We start from the raw sequence: 13,141 nt of genomic DNA, 5'->3' as shown, positions 1-13,141 counted from the left end.
AAAAAAAAAAAAAAATCTGTGCTCAGCTTTTAGAACATGAACCTATAGGGAAGAGAAAACACTCCTTGTGTCTGTATCCACAATGCTTGTTACACTCCCTGAGAGTGTACACTCCCACAATGCTCATCACATATTGTAGGTCCTCAATAAGTTTGTTTAATACATGGATGTCAGCCCCAGCTGTGTGTCATTTGTTGGAGGGTACTCCATTTCCCTGTCCTATGTGCACATGTGAATGAACTTCAGCTGTAGTAATAGTCCTGGCTTTTTACCCACTGGTGACTTACCCTACCACAAAGAGGAAGAGTAAGTTGTCTAACTGTGAGGCACATCCACTGGGCCACACTTCTCAATCAGGGAGAAGAAATCTATATTAAAGACCACAAGTGTGGAAAACGTTTTGATGGTTTCTCAATAAGTCAAACATAAAACTATCAAATTCCAGAGATTCCACTCTTAGATTCCTATCCAAAAGAACTGAGAGCAGATATTCAAACAAATACTTGAATATGACAGTTCATAGCAACACTATTCACAATAGCCAAAAAGGAGAACCATCAAATGTCCATTGACAAATAAATGAATAAATGAAATGTGGTATATTCATATAATGGAAATATTATTCAGCCGTAGAAAGGAACAAAGTACTAATACATGCTACAACATGGGTGAACCCTTGAAAACATTATTCTAAGTGAAAGAAACAAGACATAGAAAGCTATGTATTATATGATTCCATGCATATGAAATTGCCAGAACAAACAAATTCATAGAAAGAAAATAGATTGGTGGTTGCCAGGGCCTTGAAGCAGGGGGCTGTGGGAAAGACTGCTTAGTGGGTATAAGATTTCCTTTGGGACTTTCCTTTTGGGGTGATGAAAATGCTCTGGAATCAGACAGAAGTAGTAGCTGCGTGACATTATGAATGTTCTAAATGCCACTGAAATGTATGCTTCAAAATGGTTAAAATGGTAAATTTTATGTATTTGACCACAATTTTTTAAAAAAACTCTATAAAGTATTTTTTTTTCTGGATCTACTGATAATATGACTTCTCTGCTTTATATCTATCACAGTGATAGATTTCCAATTGTTGAACCAGCCTTGCATTCCTGGGATAAACCCAACTTGATAAAGTATTTCTGTCACTCATTCCCTCTCCCTCTTCTCTGCCCACTTGCCAACCTGAATCCATGGAAATGAATGAGTTAGTGGGAACCTATTTGTTAAGAGTGTCAAAAAACTGGCTTATGTAATGCTCCTGCCCTTTTTGGTCTCCACTCCAGGCAGGGTGCCTCTGCTCCGTAGTTGTTGGCTTTTTCAGGCTGTGAACTTGCCGTGAGTCACAATGGCAGCTGGTCTTCAGAGGGAAAGTGGTCTGAGTTTGTTGTCTGCCTCTGCAGATGTGATTTCTATCTTGCTGACTGAATGACGCTTCATAGTTCAGCCATACATGGCACAGATGGCAATTAAGTTTTGGAATCCCATGATATTCCTTCTGATTTCTGGGATCAGTGCATTTGTGTAATGGGCAGTCAGGAGAACTATACTACCTTTGGGATTAAGACTGGTATGAACACTTGGGAATCTTTACCTGAACTACCTCATGGAGTTCAAAGCCCAAGCAATTAAAATTTTCTTCATCCTTGATATCAATAAAAATTTCACACAATGCACAGCTATATATCTTCACCACATTTTCCTTTTCTAGAGAAGTCCCTCCCAAGTTATAGCTCAGATCTCTTTTTCTCATTCATTGAATATGATGGGCATAGCCAACTCTACAGGCAATGTGCTAGGCTCTGGGAATCCCACATGAGTAAAACAAACAAACAAACAAAAAACCTGCTCTCAAGGCAGTCTAGTAAGGAAGAGACATATGTTAGCAAATCAACGTTATACAATAAGATGTGAAAAAAGAAGGATGTACAGAACTCATGCTCTTCAAATCTTCCCCTCAGCCTCCATTTTGGATACAATAATTGATTTTCTTTCACTAGTCTTAAACAAGAACCTCACCTAGAGTGCTATCCTCCCAAACACTCCTGTTCAAAATGTGTTAACATACAAAGAAAAGCAGTTCGTCATTCTCTCTACATCCCTGCAGTGCCTAACACACAACCTTGCTCCGTATGGGCGGGCAACCAGCCTGTCTGTGTTCTGGATTGCACGACCGCATGAATGCAGTCAACTGTCAAAAACCTCAGAACATATAGAGGAAGAAGGCAAAGCAAAAAATGAAGGAATGAATAGGCAAATAGATACGGAGGCTGAAAACAAATGGGGAAATGCACAAAAAAAGTATCACTGGTGCAACAAAATTCTCTCCCCTGTGTAAAATGACATTATGAGCACTACTGTCGCTCAGAGGGAAACCACTATGCTTGAAAACAGAATGTGCAAATAGGCCTCCAGTTGATTTTCCTGGAGATGCTGGGAGTACCCGGACAAAATCTATATTTCTCCTCTCGTGCATGTGTTTTTTAGTCACTTGGAAATGTAATAGCTCAGAAGAACCATTTTCAGTCATAGTAAATTCAGATTGTCTGAAATAACTCTATGCCTCAAATAAATCAGCCTTTACTATATGTCTATAAAAATCGACCAACACTCAATACACACGCCTCTTCTCTGGCTCTTCATTATGACATCCTCTGTACAAGTGTGAGAAGCACTGCCCCAAATTCAAATTGTTCACTGCCTGATTCAATAAACTTCCTGCTGCAAGGCATAGGTGGGGGATGGCACATAAGGATTAATCAAACATTCTACTTATTGAAGACCCATCAAATATACTTAGAGCCCCATTATATACTCTAAATGCTGTGCTGAATCCAATAATCCAGGTGTGAGATGTACCTAAGTAGTAGAGAGGGCATATTTATTTACCATTGTTATTCCAGCCCTTAGGCTAGTTGACATATTAGTAATTGAAACATGTCCCAGGCACCCACGTTGGTTATTTAGATATCATAGAACCTTAAAACCTGAATAACCTTGAGGATCGCTTAGTTTAGTGGCTTTCAATCTTAGGCCTTGGAATCCTTCACTCAAACGTAACCCTGAGAAGAGCCCATATGTATAAACCATTGTAAAATGGAACCACTTGGGTTGGGTGTGGGGGTCGAGGTCTCAGAGTGCCTCCTTCAGTGATCTCTGAGGCACCTCTGTGAAACTCTCTGAATCTGCAACATGGAGTTTATAATTAAGAGTTTTGGCTAGATCAGTGGGTTTCAGATTCGGAAACTAAAGCCCACAATATCAACATGATTTGCTCGGGGTTGCACTATAAAGCAGTGACCTAGGTGGAACTAGAAGCCAGGTCTCCATCCCTAGCAGTCTTCTTGCAATTTCTCTTGCCCTGTATTTGCCCTGGAAAATAGGAGTTAGCACTGGTTTCTATAAGTTCCCTGTTAAGCATATGAATGATTTCAGCCATGTTCTTAAAGTCCTCTTGGCAAAAAAAAAACCTACATTTTTTCACTTGTTTTAGGCCATTGACCCAACAACAGGGTATCCAAGATCCAGGAGTCAGTATAAATTACAAGTCTCTACAGCTTTATTTCTAACATTTACTTAGCGAGGAGGAGTTACTTCAACTCATCTGTCTATGATATGTGATATATTGGATTTTCTATTGAATCATTCTTCGCAACACTGTTAGCCCTTGTTTTAGTATGCTAGACCTTAGCACTGGTAATAATGGTTATTTATAAAAACGTAAGCTAAAAATAATTTAAAAATAGAATGAGACATGCTTGAATGTGGAAATTGTTTTCACACCACACTCCCCACCCCCCACACTTATAGGATTAGAAAGCAATCGATCTATTCTCAATAAATAAATGAATGAATGGACAAGCTTGAGATATCTGGGGGACTGGGGAATCAGCAAAGCCATCTTCTTCTAGTCCATAACCTTCTCCAGCAGAGAATGTAACAGTAGCTACCAGCCAAGGAAGATCTACCACGGACAAGGTACTTTACATACCTTCGTGGAAATGGGGATATGATCATCACGTATCACAGCCTAGGAATTAAGAGTCAGATAACTACTTAAGAACTAAGGTTCTTCTATTTGACGTAAATTCACAGTGAACCAAGGGGTCAAACCTCGAAACCTGGCCAGCCAGTCAGAGTGTTACCATCTCCATCTGAGGAGCAGGTGTAACAAGACTGATCTAGGGCAGTCAATCCATGACAAGGATTAGGAAGTTCATGTTTATAGCATTTCCCCTAATCTCCTTTGAAGAAATACCAACTCTATGAAATTACAAAGCATTGTTTTTATTACAAGGGATTTTGAAAACGGCTGAATATATTTTCAACTCGAAAGATTGTGCTGGGAATCATTTTAATTCAAATTCTCATTTGGTATGAAAGCATAAACATCTTTTAAAAAGATTTCTTTCTTTGCTCTAAGTGGTTATGAGTAATAATGTGGGTGTATATCTTCTTAATTCTTCCTGAGCTATTTGAAATTCTTAATCATGATCAGAGTATAAAACAGAACAAGATATTATATGTGTATCATTAAAAACTGTATTTGCTGAAAAGTCACTTTAAATTTCCTTTCCCTGGCCTAAATGATGGTAGTTTTCAGTGCCGGAGCGCGCAAACTTTCAACGAGAAGAGAGCTGCTTCTTCAACTCTGAATTTAAGCCCTGGAAACATACATTTTTGTTGTTTTTCCTGTGTGTGTTGTTCCTCTGCCAAAGACTAATTTCATTCTCTGCAAATTAGCAGCAGAGGGAAAGCAAAGATGAGTGGAGGAAGCTGTCTGGAAGAGGAGTCTGGAGACCTGCCTACTAAGCTCAGGTTATCTGGCTATGCCTGTTCTCTCTCTGACTTCCCACTTTCTCATCAGTAAAATGATGGGATTGGGTAGATGACCTGTAAGGCCCTCTCAGAACTTGGGTACAGATATTCTTTGATATAGTGGCATGTAGAATAAGACTCTACCAGTAAAATATGGTTACTCAGCAAAAGTGCATTTGGGCACCAACTTTATGCCAAGCAGGTGCCAAAAGACACATAAGAGAAACGGGTCTTCAGAGAGAAGCCTGGGTAAAGAAGAGTCAAAGAAGAGTCAGAGAAAGCCTTCTAGTAGAAGTGGCAACTGAGCTAAATCTTGAAGGGTCTCTCCGCATCTTTTAGAAAGATGGGGAAATACTGGTCACTCCAATTAGGGCCCTGCATTGGAAATGACCTAAGATTAGTTCATTTATAAAAGTTAGCTTTGGAGTTATTTTCTGAGTAAATAAAAAAGACATAAAAAACCAAAGAGATAAAACCATAGATTTCCCATCAGAATGGCTAAAATTTAAAACACTGACCATACCAAGTGTCAGCAAGGATGTGAGCAACCAGAACTCTTATAAGCAACTGATAAGAATGTAAAGTGGTGTAGCCATTTTGGAAAACAATCTGGCAGCTGATCAAAAAGTTAAGCAGAGAGTTACCATATGGCCCAGCAATTCCACTAGGTATAAACCCAAAATCGTTGAAATCATGTCCACACAAAAACTTCTACATAATTGTTCATAGCAACATGATTCACAATAGCCAAAGAAGAGAAAAAACCAAATCTCCATCTGTGTGTCCATACAATAGAATATTTCAGTGATGAATGAAAAAAGTCACTCACAAAGCTACATATTATATGATCCCAATTCTATAAATGTCCAGAATAAAAATCTAATGTATTGGTTTTTAAAAGTATAGTAACTACCCTTTGGTGAGGAGTAAGTTCTGGACAAGGGCAGGAGAAGAGTTTCTAGGGTACTGATAATGTACCTTTCTTGATCGGGTGCTAGTCAAAATGGTTTGTTCAACTTGTAAACCTCTAATGAGTTGTACACTTAGGGCTTGTGCACTTTGCTGTATGAATGCCATTCTCCTAAAGTAGTTTACTGAAAAACTTAAAGAGGCTATTTATAATTCAGCTGTTTCTATCTTCTCGGGGAATGGTAACTCTATACAATCAAATACCTGCATAATCTTGAATGCTGTGTTTGAACTCAAAAGCAGAAAAGGAGCGGTATAGTTTTGATGTGGTTTTCTTCCCTTAGCCCCTGGAATGGGCTTCGAATATTTTCAGGATCATAAATAGCAAGTATCCTGTGGCCGGCACCCTGGGTATCCAAAGTAAGAGGGCAGACATTTTAAATATAAAAGGCAGTGTTCCTACAAAGTGAATACCCTCTTCATGAAAGCCCTTTTCTTTTCTTTTCTTTTTTTTTTTTTTGAGAGAGCGAGAGCGCGTGTGCTAGCAGGGTGGGGGGAAGAGGGGCAGAGGGAGAGAGAGAGAATCTTAAGCAGGCTCCATGCTCAGTGCAAAGCCCCATGTGGAGCCTGATCCCATGGCTCTGAGATCATCACCTGAGCCAAAATCAAGTCAAATGTTTAACCGACTGAGCCACCCAGGCACCCTGAAAGCCCTTTTCAAAGCAAATTTGTCCCACTGTCTTTCCTTCCTCCCTCCCCTTCCTTCCATCCATCCATCCATCCATTCATCTATATGTCCATCTGTCCATCTACCCATTTGCAGAACAGATACTGAGGTCCTACCATGTGCTAGGACCCCCCCACAGTGAGCAAGACAGCCAAGGTCCATGCCCTCATGGGGTGTACCAAAAAATATCACCCAAAGGATTGACTGAGAATTCTAAAATTGCATCTAAGCTCAGTTGTCTTCTTGAGGCTTTTGGGACTTTTAAACTTTTAAAAACAGCCATAGATCTAGTCACTGAATGACTAAAATGTCTTTTCTTAGACAGTGGACTGGGTCTAATTGCCTACATTGCTTGCTGATTTGACCACATTCAGTCATATTAAAACAGTGTCCATACACACAGGTTCCCAAAACAATGCTGTAAGAAATAAGATTCGAAAAAAGTCCATACATCAATAATGATATCACAATGGTTTCTATAATTAGCAACAAAGCAGCCCATCAACAAATGTACGTCATAACTGCAGGTTCCAAGAATGAACAGAAAAAGTTCCAAATGAATACATAATCCAGCCATGCTCTTCCATGTATGTGGGGAGGATTTCAGATACAAACACCAGGACCCAGGAACCCTACGACCTAAAATACTGTGACAGGAGATGAGATTCTGATTTGGTTTGTGCGGGGCTCCCATTCTTCACTCTTTGAAAGTAACACTGAGTTCAAAGGGATTAATCAACCAAAAAGTTACTTTTCAGAACTGCCTTCATCTTTCATATTCTGAGATTGAAAGAAAGGAGACGGGAGGAGGGTGTGGGGGAACACTTTGAGCATCACCATCATTATGAATATGGCCCAAAGCCTGAAAATTCGGAATTTTTGAGAAATGACTTTCTAATCTTCAAAACCCAACCAAAAGTTCAGTGATTAAAAAAATAACCACTGGGTCCTTTTCTTTCAAAATGTTTTCAGTGATGCCTAAAGAGAGGGAAAAAACCCCCACAATTTAAGTTCTGCTGTGGCAGCTTGTAAACTCAGCCTTTTAATCTAGAATCCTGGGTCATCTGACCCCTCAACTCCCCAGCAGGCAGCCACCACACAGTGTACCTGAGTCAGGTGGTGCTAAACCAGGTTTTTCATCAAGGGGAAAGAGAATATTCTTTTTTTTTTTTTTTAAGATTTTTTATTTATTTATCTGACAGAGACACAGCGAGAGAGGGAACACAAGCAGGGGGAGGGGCAGAGGGAGAAGCAGGCTTCCCACCTGACACGGGGCTCCATCCCAGGACCCTGGGATCATGACCTGAGCCGAAGGCAGATGCTTAACGACGGAGCCACCCAGGCGCCCCGAGAATATTCTTTAAGTAAAAATGTCCAGGAGGGTCCTTCCCTGCTTCCCTACTTCGGGTTACTCAGGCACCAGGAGATAAGATTAAACTTTTCCAACTGTCTCCTCAGGGAACATTATGGGGTCTGTGTGGCCCACTACACAAAGGCCCCAAGAGACTCTCTAGACATGACCAACTCTATTTTCCTGTCCTTTTGCACAAAGGTACCATATGATCCTCTTCCACGTTGCTTCGCATGCCCAATCCTAGTTTCCAGATTCATCTTTATTGATGCATATGGATATAGCTCATTCGTTTAAACTGCCATATAGTCTTTTAGTCTTTAAATATGTTGCCATTTATGATATTAATGTATTCTCAGTACTGTTGGACATTAATCTCTTATATGACAGTAAAGTCTTCTTTATGTCTTCTTACCTGTGCAAGGGATTTCTCCATGGTAAAGATCTAGAAGATAGACTTCAGGATCACAATAAGGTACGCACATTTTTTCAACTTTTCTAGATATTGCCACAACGTTCTCCAAAGCAGGTGTTTCCATTAATGCTCCCACCAGAGCTCCCAGTTGCTTCCATCTTCCCTTCCAATGGCCACTCGGCATTATCATGCTTTTTAACGTCTGCCAATTTGATAGTTGTGAAGGATTGTCTTTTTTTTTTTTTTTTTAAAGATTTTATGTATTTATTTGACAGAGAGAGACACAGCGAGAGAGGGAACACAATCAGGGGGAGTGGGAAAGGGAGAAGCAGGCCTCCCACAGAGCAGGGAGCCCAATGCGGGGCTCGATCCCAGGACCTTGGGACCATGACCTGAGCTGAAGGCAGACACTTAACGACTGAGCCACTCAGGCACCCCAAGGATTGTCTTCTTTTGAATTTAATTCACATTTCCCTCATTACTAGTAAGGGTAAGTATCTTTCTTCATATGTTTAATAGGTGAATCAGGTTTTCCCTTCTTAAATTGGCTGGTCATATCCTTTGCACATTTTTCTCACGAATTGTCTTTTTCACAATGATTTTTAGAGTACTTTATAGCTTCTGGATATTAATCCTGCCTTGTTTATAAGAGCCAAAAATACCTTCTACCAGCCTGTGGCTCATTATTTTAACCCTTCTTGTGGTATCCTTCATCAATTGCAGTTTGTATTTGTAATGAAGTCAAACTCACCAATGTTTTTTGTATGGCTTCCATCCTGTGGTTTAAAGAAAAACCCTCTCCCACCTTGAGATCATTAAGATACTCTTCAGAACTTTCAGAAGCAAATAATTTTTGCTTTTAACATTTAGGTCTTTAATCTACCTTGAATTTATATTTCTGTATGGTATAGGGTAAAGAATTTTCCTTCTCTTCCATCTAAATAGCCAATTCTTCAAGGACTATTTATAGAGTGATTCATCCTGTTTCTATTGGTTTGTCATGTCCCCTGTCATAAACCAAGTTCTCATATAGGTGTGAGCCTGCTTATGGAATTTCAGTTTTGTTCTACTTGTCTATCCCTGTACCAATTTCATGCTTTTATTAATACGGTTTAATAAACATTCTTGATATCCGATAGATCTAGTCTCTTCATCTCATTTTTCCTCTCCAACAGAATCTTGGCCAATCTTTGCCTTTTCTCTTTCTATAAGAATTTTAGGATAAGGTTGTCGAGTCTCATAAAACAAATCTGTAAGTTTTGATTGGAACTGCACTGATCTACAAGTTAATTTGTGGAGAATTGATTTCTTTATGATACTGGGTCTTCCAAACCATTAAATTGGTATATATCTTCCGTTATTTATATTTAGGTCATTGTTTATGCTCAATAAAATTTCACAGTATTTCCTTGAAAGACATGTGTTTCGTTAGGTGTATCTCTCGATTTATTATGGATTTTGCTGCTATTGCAAATGGTTTTTTTCCTTTCCAATTTAGCGATTTATCTTGCAGATAAACTCTAATTCTAGTATATATTCGTGAATTACATAAATAGCTAAGAAAATAGAGCTTATGTGCTTGAAAGTAGCTGACATCCTGAGCTCACCAAATCAGAGTCACTTTTTATCCTTTTCATTAAAGTAGAACAATTTCCATTGTGTTCAGAGACTGCTTTCTAGTTAGTGTGACATGGTTTCTATACTTCAGAAAGATTTTTTCCTATGAAAGCTTCCACTTTCCCTGCATAGGACTCACTCAATTGTGGTAGGTCTAAATACAAAGTTTTTCTTCTTATTCCTTAGAATATATGTTGGTCCTTTATTTTCATTAAATATATATGCTTGTTCAAAGTTATGTTTTTTCTCCCTAAAAGGGTTTAGAGGACATATTATGCATACATGTACACTTTCATACACATGCAAACACACTTTATCTGGTTTTTTCAACATATAAAGTGTTTCTTCTTAATACTGTTTTCCTTGATAAATAAAACCTTTAAAAAAGGGGGGGGGTGCCTGGGTGGCTCAGTCTGTAAGTGACTGCCTTCAGCTCAGGTCATGATCTCAGGGTCCTGGGATGGAGCCCCACATCGGGCTCCCTGCTCTGCGGGAAGCCTGCTTCTCCCTCTCCCACTCCCCTGCTTGTGTTCCCTCTCTCGCTGTCTCTCTCTCTCTGTCAAATAAATAAATAAATAAAATCTTTTTTAAAAATACTGTTTTCCTTGTTCCATATCTATATTCCTCTCTAACTGTTCTCCATTTGTAGTCATTCTGTCCTTATTTTAACCATTAATTTTTTCATCTTTTTTTTTTTGAGAGTGGAAGGTTTATTGGGAGTGATGAAATTTTTTAAAATTTTCTCTTCTTTGAAGATCTCTTCTTTATAGACAAAGCAGCTTTTCACCAATTTCCTCTTCTTTTAGATATAGGTTCATATTCTTCAATAATTCAGTACTTATTATGCAAGAACTATCTTCCACCAACTTGATATCACATCCATCTGCATACTAAAGATAACATGTATCTTCCATAATGGATTCTCCAGTAGGTGAAATTGATCCACAGCCATCTAAATATTCATATCTATAATCATCAAGGTCTCTTTTTACTAAATCTTCAAAACCTTCATAAGTTTCAAAGACTCCTCAAGGTGATATCATACTTCAGTTTTTCAATACAGTTCTAAAATCCTCTTGCAATGATTTGCCCAAAGGCTAATTTTTTTTTTTTTTTTTTCAAATGAATGGCTTCCTTCCATTCTGTGAATCTACTCACAGGAACCCGGGACTTTAAATAGTTTCTTATTTATTTGTGAAAGTCTTGAAGTATTTATATTTACTTTTGGTCTTCCTTTTCCTTTTTTTTTTTTTTTAATTTTATTTATTCATTTGACAGAGAAAGACACAGTGAGAGAGGGAACACAAGCAGGGGGAGTGGGAGAGGGAGAAGCAGGCTTCCTGCTGAGCAGGGAGCCCGATGCAGGGCTCGATCCCAGGACCCTGGGATCATGACCTGAGCTGAAGGCAGACGCTTAACGACTGAGCCACCCAGGCGCCCCCACCTTTTTTTTAATACTTCTTTTCCTTGAACTTTTCCAAAATAGCTTTTAAAAGTCAAAGGGGTTGGTTTGAAAGGAAACTAACTTTGGTGAACTTCTTGCTTGAATACACTCAGCTGAGGGAACACATTCTCTCAGTGGGTTTTCAATTTTCATAGCAGTGGCTAAATCGAAGTCACTACAAACTTGAGAGGAGAACCATTGCAAAGGGCTATTCTCGAAGTTCTTTCCAATGACCATGTTCCCTCTTCATTTGTTCTTTGCTTTAAATTAATTTTTTTGGGGGGCCTGGCTGAAAGGAAGAACAAACTTCTATGGCCCAAACTCAGTGGGGGGAAAGCAAGGAAAATCTTACAAAAACAACTTAAGACCTAAAAGAAAATAAGAGGTGGGAGAAGAGATACCAAGGCACAATTTTGGATGCCATGTTGGTAATTAGCATTTGTCTTCTATAACATGTTCTCCTGGGTTCTTACTGTTATAGAAGGGCACTAATGATTTTTATATACCAATCCCATATCCAGAAAACTTGTTGAACTCTGTATTAGTTCTGTTAGTGTCTACATGTACTCTTACATTATCTGCACAATCATGCCATCTGTGAAAATAACAATATACTTTCAAACCTTATATTCTTCTTTTCCCAATGAGCTGGTTAAGATTCCATTTATAATGCTGAATAAAAATGGTGATTAAGGGTTTTCTTGGAGCGCCTGGCTAACTTAGTCGGTGGAGCCTGCGGTTATGAGTTCAAGCCCCATGCTGGGTGTAGAAATTACTTAAACATAAAAAAACTTTTTTTTTAACAAAAGGGTTTTCTTGTCAGTCTTGTTCCTGACTTCAAAGAGACATATGTATGGACATCTAATATTTTGCCATTAAGCATAATATTTGCTGTAGAGTTTTAGCAGACAGCCTTCATCAGGGGATCTATTTCTAGTTTGTTAACTGGCTTGGTTGTTTGCTATTAATCATACATGTTAAAGTTTACTGAATGATTTCTGTACCCATTGAGAGGACAGAGGACAATAGGGCTTTTTTCTCCTTTAGTCTATTTTATAGTTATGGATATCACACAGTATTACATTTTTGTCAGATAACCTGGTCTGTATGATACCAAATTAGAGATTTCCTTTAAGGCTTAATATAAGGTGAATCTTTGTACATATGCCCTATTTGTTAGAAAATAATTTTTATGCTCTAATCATTTTATTCTCTCCTCTATACATATCCTTTGGATCAGGTTTAACCATTCAGTTATTCAAATCTTCTCTATCCTAAGCAATATTTGTTTACTTGCTAAATCCCATTATTGCCTTCCCTGAAGAGGTCTAGCAAAAGGCATTGCCCAGAGAACTTTCACCAACCACAACAAATAGCAATCAAATGGAACTGAGCCATTTGAAAGGCTTAGGCATCAAGCTTCAGTGTTTTCCTACCCTCACCAGGAACGTTGTTTGAATACCTACAATCAAAATCTTCACTCACAGAGCTATTTGTTCCCTTTTGGACACTGATCAAACTTATGACAAAGCTTAGTGTGAGGAGCTGGCAAGAAATGCATGCCAAGTTGCAAAAGTTTGTGGGAAGACACTATAACCCTGAAAGGCACTTTCTTTTGAAGTTTGGTTGGAAATGTTTCTAACTGTAAGAACAAAAGGTAGTCTTGGACAGGTTCTTCTCAGGTGGCTGTTATCAATTTCCCAAATGAGTGTAGTTGTATTTAATTACTGTGCAATGCGGAGGAGACTTCTGGTGGCTCTTTTGTTTAGCAATTAAGAATGAAACGAGTAACGGGTGTGTGTATGTCAATGTTCCTTTCTTCATTTCAAAGCCAATTTTTATCACAAAAATGTAGAACTC

General features: G+C 38.7%; 1 protein-coding gene across 5 annotated transcripts in view; it reads right to left on the bottom strand.

Annotated features, from left to right (window-relative positions):
• Positions 1–13,141, bottom strand: part of FGF13 (fibroblast growth factor 13) — a 486,720-nt gene that overhangs the window by 344,484 nt on the left and 129,095 nt on the right. The gene's annotated exons all lie outside the window — the stretch shown is intronic.

This window comes from Leptonychotes weddellii, chromosome X (assembly GCF_054177405.1).
Source record: "Leptonychotes weddellii isolate Sample4059 chromosome X, ASM5417740v2, whole genome shotgun sequence".
In the NCBI taxonomy this organism is placed as follows: Eukaryota; Metazoa; Chordata; class Mammalia; order Carnivora; family Phocidae; genus Leptonychotes; species Leptonychotes weddellii.
Note: the sequence above shows the minus strand (reverse complement) of the source record. Positions and strands in the feature narration are given on the sequence as shown.